Below are 8,244 nucleotides of genomic sequence, written 5' to 3' on the forward strand. Positions count from 1 at the left end.
CGGGGGGGGGGGGGGGGGGGAATCCCCTCAGCCCAGCCTGCACCCTCTCCAATCCGGCACCCCTCGGGGGATGTCCAACTGCCAGCATCCCTCTCACAATCCTGGACCGCTGGCTCCTAATCACTCACCTGCCTGCCAGCCTGGTCACCCCTAACTGCCCCCCCTCTGCTGGCCTTATCACCCCACGGAACCTGCTGTTCAGTCGTTTGGTCACCCCTCACTAACCCCCCTGCTGGCCTGGTCATAGGCAGCCATCTTGTGAGGGTGTGAGGGTTACTTTGCATATTACCTCTTTATTACATAGGATGGGGTTCAAAGAGCTTCTGGGTTGGTAAACACATTGAGGTGCTAGGTGCCCGGAGGATGGCACACCCAGAGAGGGCATGGAAGCTCTGCCTGATACTTGGCCCCAGGCATCTTCCATCTGGCCCTTCCTTTATATAAAGCGGTAAATGCAAGTAAGGTGTTTCCTTAATTTCTGTGAGTCGTTCTAACAAATCACTGAAAATGGAAGAGAGGGTTGTAGAAACCCCCAATTCACAGCCAGTTGTTCAGAAGTACAGGTGGGAACCTCTGGCTTGCAATGGGCATCTGACATAGAGGCTGTCTTGTGGAACGGAGCTCCTAACCTGTGGAACCTGACGCTACCTCCAGGTAGATAGCATGCGAATTGAATTGAATTGTTGGACGCTCAGTTGGTGTCCAGAGAGCTGGAGAATTGGTTGGTGTGAGGGGGGAAAATTACACACATTTGGTGTCAGGAGTATTGTGAGTAAAAACAGTTCAGATCTTCCCTCCTCTCAAACCAGACAACATGGAGTCATCCCAGATGTCAGCCTCTCTGCCCACCCTGCCCACCAGCCCTGACCAATCACTGGACAAGTTATCCTGATTTAACCTCCCAAGTATCTCTCATTTTCCCTCTTTGCTTTTTTTTTCTTTCATCCTTACCTGAGGATATGTTTTCGTTGATTTAGAGAGAGAGAGAGAGAGAGAGAGAGAGAGAAACATCGATAAGTTGCCTCGGCCTGAGATGGAAAGTGATGGGACACCCCAAACAGGGAGGGAACCCCTCCACGTAGGTATGTGCCCTGACCTGGAATCAACCCACAACCTTTTGGTGCATGGGACGACATTTTAACCAACTGAGTCACCCGGCCAGGGCTTCCCTCTTTACCTCTCATTCATCCATTTCCTCATTTAGTCACAGATATTTATCTACCTTCTCAGGTCAGGTTTTGTGCCAGGCATTGGAGACTCAAAGACAAATGAGACCTTGCCCGGGCCCTAGGAAAATCATGGTCTAATTCAGGAACCAAAATACAATCATAGAGCAATGGGATTCGTGCAGAGACAGAGAAATGCACAGAGCCTCATAGAGCCCAGATTAGGGGTTCCCGTGTTACCAGAAAGGGACTGGGCCCAGAGTGGGTCTGCCTCAGGCCTGTAGTGTGTGGACTCCTGACTTCCTGCAGTAAAGATTTCACAACACGAGTCCAGGTGACATTGAGAGCACGTTTATTAAAGCTGGGGACAGTGACACAAGGAAGGGCTTGGGATAGAAGAAGCAACAGGAGAGAGACGAGGCAGGGCTGCTCTGGTTCTCTAGAAATGTTATGGGAAAGAAGTGAGCCAGGGCTGGGCTGCTGTCAGCTCCTGGGAGAGTCAGAGAAAAGGGGGTGTTGGGGATGGGTTCAGTGGACTGGCTGGGGACAAGCTGCTGCTGCCCATGGCTCCCCTGGTTGTAAGTCTGGTGGGGACCCTTCGAGTTTAGGAGATGCCTGTGGGGGAAGAAGAGGGAAAAGGGAAAGGCCAGGGCATGCTTCCGGGAGGGAGAGCATACCCTGCATCCTTTGTCTTGAGGGTTTTAAGGGCTGGGGTTTCGGGGAGATCTTAGGGGAGGCTCTCAATAGAATATTCATCAGCTTTATGCTAATGAACCAAAATGAGATTTACTCCTTAAAAAAAATTTTTTTAAATATGTTTTTATTGATTTCAGAGGAAGGAAGGGAAAGGGAGAGGAGGATAGAAACATCAGTCTTGAGAGAGAATCATTGATTGGTTGCCTCCTGCGTGCCCCCTACTGGGGATTGAGCTGGACACTCAACCACTGGGCCACACTGGCCAGGCTCCATTGATTTTTAGAGAGAGCAGAAAGGAGGGGAAGAGACAGGGAAAGAGAAACATCCATGTGTGAGAGATTCACTGATGGGTTGCCTCCCGAACACGCCCTGACTGGGGCCAGGGATGGAGCCTGAAAGGGAGGTACATGCCCTTGACCAGGAATCGGACCCTTGACCCTTCAGTCCACTGAGCCAAACCGGATAGAGGGCGATTTACTCCCTTAACTTCATCTGTCCTTGGATGTGCATGGCAAATGAAACTTTTATTTTTTAATATATTTTTATTGCTTTTAGAGAGGAAGGAAGAGGGAGAGAGAGAGAGAGAAACATCAATGATGAGAGAGAATCATTGATCAGCTGCGTCCTGCAATCCCCCCACTGGGGATCAAGCCCACAACCCGGGCATGTGCCCTTGACTGGAATCAAACCTGAGACCTTTCAGTTTGCAGGCCGGCGCTCTATCCACTGAGCCAAACCAGCTAGGGCAGAACTTTTTTAAAAGTTGGATTTCTGTTATCTATCTCCCTGAGTAGCGTGATTAAGCTAGTAATACTTTGATCCGGAAGGAGAAGTGCAAACCATTTACTCTTAAGTGTTCCTTGGTTAGTGAAGATAGGATTTTGAGATTTATTAGATGGCTGTAAACCGCTTGGCCCTTTAACCAGCTGCCTCAGTTTCCCTGTTCGGGAGGCTAGCCCAGTGATGGCGAATCTCTGACATGCGAACTCATTTTTTTGGTTGATTTTTCTTTGTTAAATGGCATTTAAATATATAAAATAAATATCAAAAATATAAATCTTTGTTTTACTATGGTTGCAAATATCAAAAAATTTCTATATGTGACACGGCACCAGAGTTAAGTTCGGGTTTTTCAAAATGCTGACATGCCGAGCTCAAAAGGTTTGCCATCACTGGGCTAGCCTATCTCACCTCACCCAGCTGGGAGTGGTGGGGGACAGGGAGAGGAAGTCAGTGAACTTCCTTTCCTGGAAGTGATACTTGCGTTTTAAAAGTTTAAAGACAGAAAGAGAAGTGGCCGTGCCAAGAGGAGAGGAAAGGACACCGCAAGCAGAGCGGGCAGCTTCGAGAACGGCCCAGAGGTGAGGGCTGTGTGGTCTGACTCCCTCACTTCTCACCTGGGCGAGAGATCAGCACCCGTTCCCTCCACTACCACCAGAACAACCGCCCTAAAGCTCACATTTGACTTCCTGTCTCTCCTGCACGTAACCCTCACTAGTTTCCCTTCCTGATTGGTGGCTTCTCAGCCTCTTCTGTCTTCCTGGAACTTCCTGCCCTGCCTTAGTGGATGTGACAGGCTCCTGTTCATACTTGGAGTGACTCAGAGGGACTGATTGCGCAAAGACCCCTCCCACTTTCACAGGCCTCTGTGGTGCACGCATTGCATTCCAGCGCGGTGAACTTCATCTGTTCACAAGTATCCCTCCTGCTTCGAGGTGAGGGGCTGAGGGCACAGACCTCCCCCGCCCCACCAGCCCCAGGACTGGCCTGCAGCGGAGCGTCCGCAAATGAGGAAACAAGGGTGAAAATGCAGCCAATGACCCGGAAGGTCGAAGCTGCTGTGACATTCCTGAGACCCTTTAGACCAGGATGTGAGGGGGTTCCTGACTGGAAGGCTGGTGCCTCTGTCCCCAGCTCTGCCTCAGACCCTTCCCAGCCAAGGCCCTGCCCTGGCTTCTCAATCCAACCTGCCTCCCCTTGGTCCATGGAAACAGCTAGATACCCATTTACAACCCTGGGTGGATGCTTGGGGCCCTGTGTGAGGGTGATTGTGTGGTTATTGTTATTGTGAAGTTGTTAATTATGCAAAATAAAGCTTATGTACACTACGATCGACTAGTAAACTCTTTTGAATTAAAAAAAAAAAATGCCCAGTGGCTCAGTGGTTGAGCGATGACCCATGAACCAAGAGGTCACAGTTCAATTCCCAGTCAGGGCACATTCCCCAGGTTACAGGCTCTGTCCCCAGGGTGGGGTGTGCAGGAGGAAGTTGATCAATGATTCTCTCTCATTGATGTTTCTATCTCTCACTTCCTCTCAGAAATCAATAAAAAATAAATCTTTTTTTAAATCCCAATTGAATTTTTAAATTTTTTTATTTATTGATTTTAGAGAGAGGATGGGAGGGAGAGAGAAATTTTAATTTGTGGTTCCACTTATTTATGCACTCATTGGTTGATTCTTGTACTATGCGCTCTGACCGGAGATCAAATCCCAAACCTTGGTGTATCAGATGATGTTCTAACCAACTGAGCTACCTGGCCAAGGCTAGGTGAATTTTATTTAATTACGAAGCAAGGCTCTGTCAGTGCACAACATTTAAACAATAAGTTAAGGAAGAGTACCCATCTGCCCCCACCTCCCACTTCCCCAGTTCGAATCACTTGGTGTGACTGTTAGCAGTTAGGTGTGTGTTCTTTCAGACTCTTTTTCATGTCTATACAAATGCGTGTGTAATTTTGACCCTTCCTCCTAAAATATTTGTTTGTTTGTTTGTTTGTTTGTTTAACAGCTTGATGGACGTCTTTGTCAGTGTACATAATTTTACTTTATTTCTTTTAATAGCCAAATTGTAAGAGTTCATTATGTCAGAGGTCAGCAATTTATGGCCTGCAACTCGAAGGTGACCTAGCCCTAAATCAATGTTCCTGGAACACAGACAAGCCCATTCATTTGCATATTGTCTCCACTGCTTCTGCATCACAACAGCTGAGTTGAATAGTTGCATCAGTGACTCTGTGGCCCATAAGCCTAAAACATTACTCTCTGGCCCTTTACAGAAAAAGTGCGGCAACTCTGCAGCATATGGCTGTACCATGCTTTATTTAAGCCTAATAATAATATTTAAATTATTTCAATTTGTTCAGCATTACAAACAACAATTAACACTTTTCCCCCACTTATACCAGTCAATGGTCACCTGCATGTCAGTGAGTGAGAATACAACTGAATGTGAACCCAATGTGTCCACACAGAAAGATTACCTTTAAAAAGGTTCTTCAAGCCTGGCCAGTGTGGCTCAGTGGTTGAGCTTCACCCATGAACCAGGAGGTCATGGTTCAATTCAGTCAGGGCACATGCCTGGGTTTCAGGCTCAGTCCCCAGCAGGGGGCATGCAGGAGGCAGCCAATGGATGATTCTCTCTCATCATTGACTAGAGGCCTTGTGCATGAAATTCGTGCATGGGTAGAGTCCCTAGGCCTGGCCAGCGATGAGGGCCGATATGTGGGGAGAGCAATGGGGTGATCAGGGCCCCCCGCTGGCACCACCTTGGCTGGCCTGGGGCCTGTGGGCTGGGGGCACCTCCTGTACTGAGCGTCTGCCCCCTGGTGGTCAGTATGTGTCAGTGACCAGTCGTTCCGCCGTTTGGTCAATTTGCATATTAGGCTTTTATTATATAGGATGTTTCTATCCCTCTCTCCTTATCCCTTCCTCTCTCTGAAATCAGTGAAAACATATTTTAAAAAGGTTCTTCAGAGGCTCAATGAGGGACTCTGGGATCATAAGCAACAGCCAAGGTCATTGTGGCAAAGGGCTGCATAGAAAGATCTTACTTTCATGATAAAGAACCAGAACACCCACCAAAAAGCACCAAAGCACACTCCAGGGTCCAGCTGAGGTGAAAATTCAGGCATGTAAAACAATACAAATATACACTAGCAACCAATGGCCTCCACTCAAGGATGGCAAGATATAAAAGAGCCCAACAGAGAAGGAAAGGAAAGGAAATTAACAATTACCCACCGTAAGCCAGGTGAGTGAGCCAGATGATCGAAGCACAGGAATGTTAAAAAGCCATTGTAGGGGAACTCACTGAGATGCAATGGGGCTCCAGCAGCAAAGGCAGCTGGGAAATGTTGGACTCAACCCTCTGTAGCCTCCAGCTTGGCTGACTACCCAGAAAACCAGATCCTCTCTCATCACTGATGTTTCTCTCTCTCCCTCTCCCTTTCTTTCTTTGAAATACATTTAAAAAAATATTTTTTTAAAACGGAATGAAGTATTGATACATGCCACAACATGGGTCAGCAATGAAAGCCTTATGCTGAGTGCAAGAGCAGACACAAAAGGCCAAATGCATATGTATGATTCCATTTACATGAAATGTTCAGAATATGCAAATTCATAGAGACTGAAAGTAGATTAGTGGTGGCCAGATGCTAGAAGGAGGGGGGAGGGGGAGTGATTCAGTGGCTACAGGGTGATGAAATGTTCTAGAATTAGATAGAACTCTGTGAATATGCTAAAAGCCCCTGTGCTCGCCTTTCAGAAGGCTGGATTTCATGGCATGTGAATAAAATTATTTTAACTGGTGTACATTGTTACACCAGTGGACCCTATTCATTGGTGATTTGAAGATCCATCCCAAAGATCTCCCTTTACAAGCGAGAACATTCATTTTGGCATCCCACCTAAGCCCTGCCCCAGCTAATCCTGCTAGTTCCTCTTTGAAACCAAGTCCTCTGCAGGCCCTGCTACCAACGGGCCTGCTTCAGACAGTGGTCTTCCCTGGGCCTGCTGGCCCCACCCCACGCTTCAGAGTCAGCCCGGGCTTTCTTCCTACACATGGTGCCCTCCCTGCTCAGTCCGCTGCCACCCTGATGGGGACAGGATTTCGTGCCTCTTCCAGGATGGGACATAGTCTTAGGAGCAGATAGAGATGAGAGAGAGAGAGAAAGAGAGAGAGAGAGAGACAGAGACAGAGACAGAGACAGAGAGAGAAGGAAGAGAAGTGCCTGATATTCTGCTTTTTTTTCTCTCTTTCCTTCATTCCTTGAATAAACTTACCCATTCATTCTTTCATTCACACATATTCTTATGTACCAGGCACAGAACCAAGCCCTGAGGAAGACATGTTTTCTACTGCAGTTTTGCTCTTCCCTTTGGGGAAACTCCCCCTCCTTTTATTTTTTTAAAAATATTTTTTTTTATTGATTTCAGAGAGGAAGAGAGAGAGAGAGAGAGAGAGAGAGAGAGAGAGAGAGAAACATCAATGATGAGGGAGACTCATTGATCGGCTGCCTCCTGCACACTTCACAATGGGGATCGAGCCCGCAACCCAGGCATATCCCCAATCGGGAATCGAACCCTCTCCTCCTGATTCATAGGTCAATGTTCAATCACTGAGCATGCCGGCTGGCTCCTCCTCCTTTCTGGGTACCGCCAGCTGACCTCCTGGCTGACTTTCCTCGGTGGCCGCGGGGCCCTGATGGCAGAAGTCCTCTGTTCCTGGAGCCCATCAGCAGCACCTCCACAGCTTCTGACAGCCTTGCATCTTCCTGTTTCAAAGCCCATGTCCACTGGAGTCCAGGTCCTGCACTAAGAGACTCCTCTTGCCCACAGTCTATTTATAATGAAAGGACAGTGGGTCCTGGGTGCTCTCCAAGCACCAAGCTCCTCACACTGCCATTGGTATTTAGGGAAGGACAATTAACAGCCCGGTCTTCATTCTGGTGGAGGGTCACTTGGCGCGAGGAGCAGGCGAGATAACTCCACAGGGAACTGGACTGGATGAAAGGGGCCGCCGGGTCACCAGCTGAGGGGGAAGCCACAGGAACAGACCCAGAGGGGAGTCTTGGCACATGAAAGGTCAAGGTGAGACCTATGTGCCAGGTACATGGAACACGGTTTGAGGCAATGTGGCAGGAGTGAGGGCATGTACAGCAACCTTTCAAATATTATTATAATTTTTAAATTTTTTGTTAATGCTCACTTGAGGATATTTTTTCCATTGCTTTTCAGAGACAGTGGAGTGGGAGGGAGGGAGAAAGAGGGAGGAAGGGAGGGAGGGAGGGAGGGAGGGAGAGAGAGAGAGAGAGGGAGAAATAGTGATATGAGAGACACATCCACTGGCTGTCTCCTGCACATGCCCCAACTGGGGGCGGGGAGTGAACCCGCAACCCAGGTACTTGCCCTTGACCATGAATCAAACCCACAACCCTTTCGTCCACCGAGTAATGCTCTAACCACTGAGCACACTGGCCAGGACTGACTTATTTTTTTATTTTTTTTATTTTTTATTTTTAAAATATATTTTACTGATTTTTTACAGAGAGGAAGGGAGAGGAATAGAGAGTTAGAAAACTCAATGAGAGAGAAACAT

The sequence above is a fragment of the Myotis yumanensis genome, unplaced genomic scaffold (assembly GCF_028538775.1).
Source record: "Myotis yumanensis isolate MYYU_CA2020_CCGP unplaced genomic scaffold, mMyoYum1.0.hap1 SCAF_11, whole genome shotgun sequence".
Classification (NCBI taxonomy): Eukaryota; Metazoa; Chordata; class Mammalia; order Chiroptera; family Vespertilionidae; genus Myotis; species Myotis yumanensis.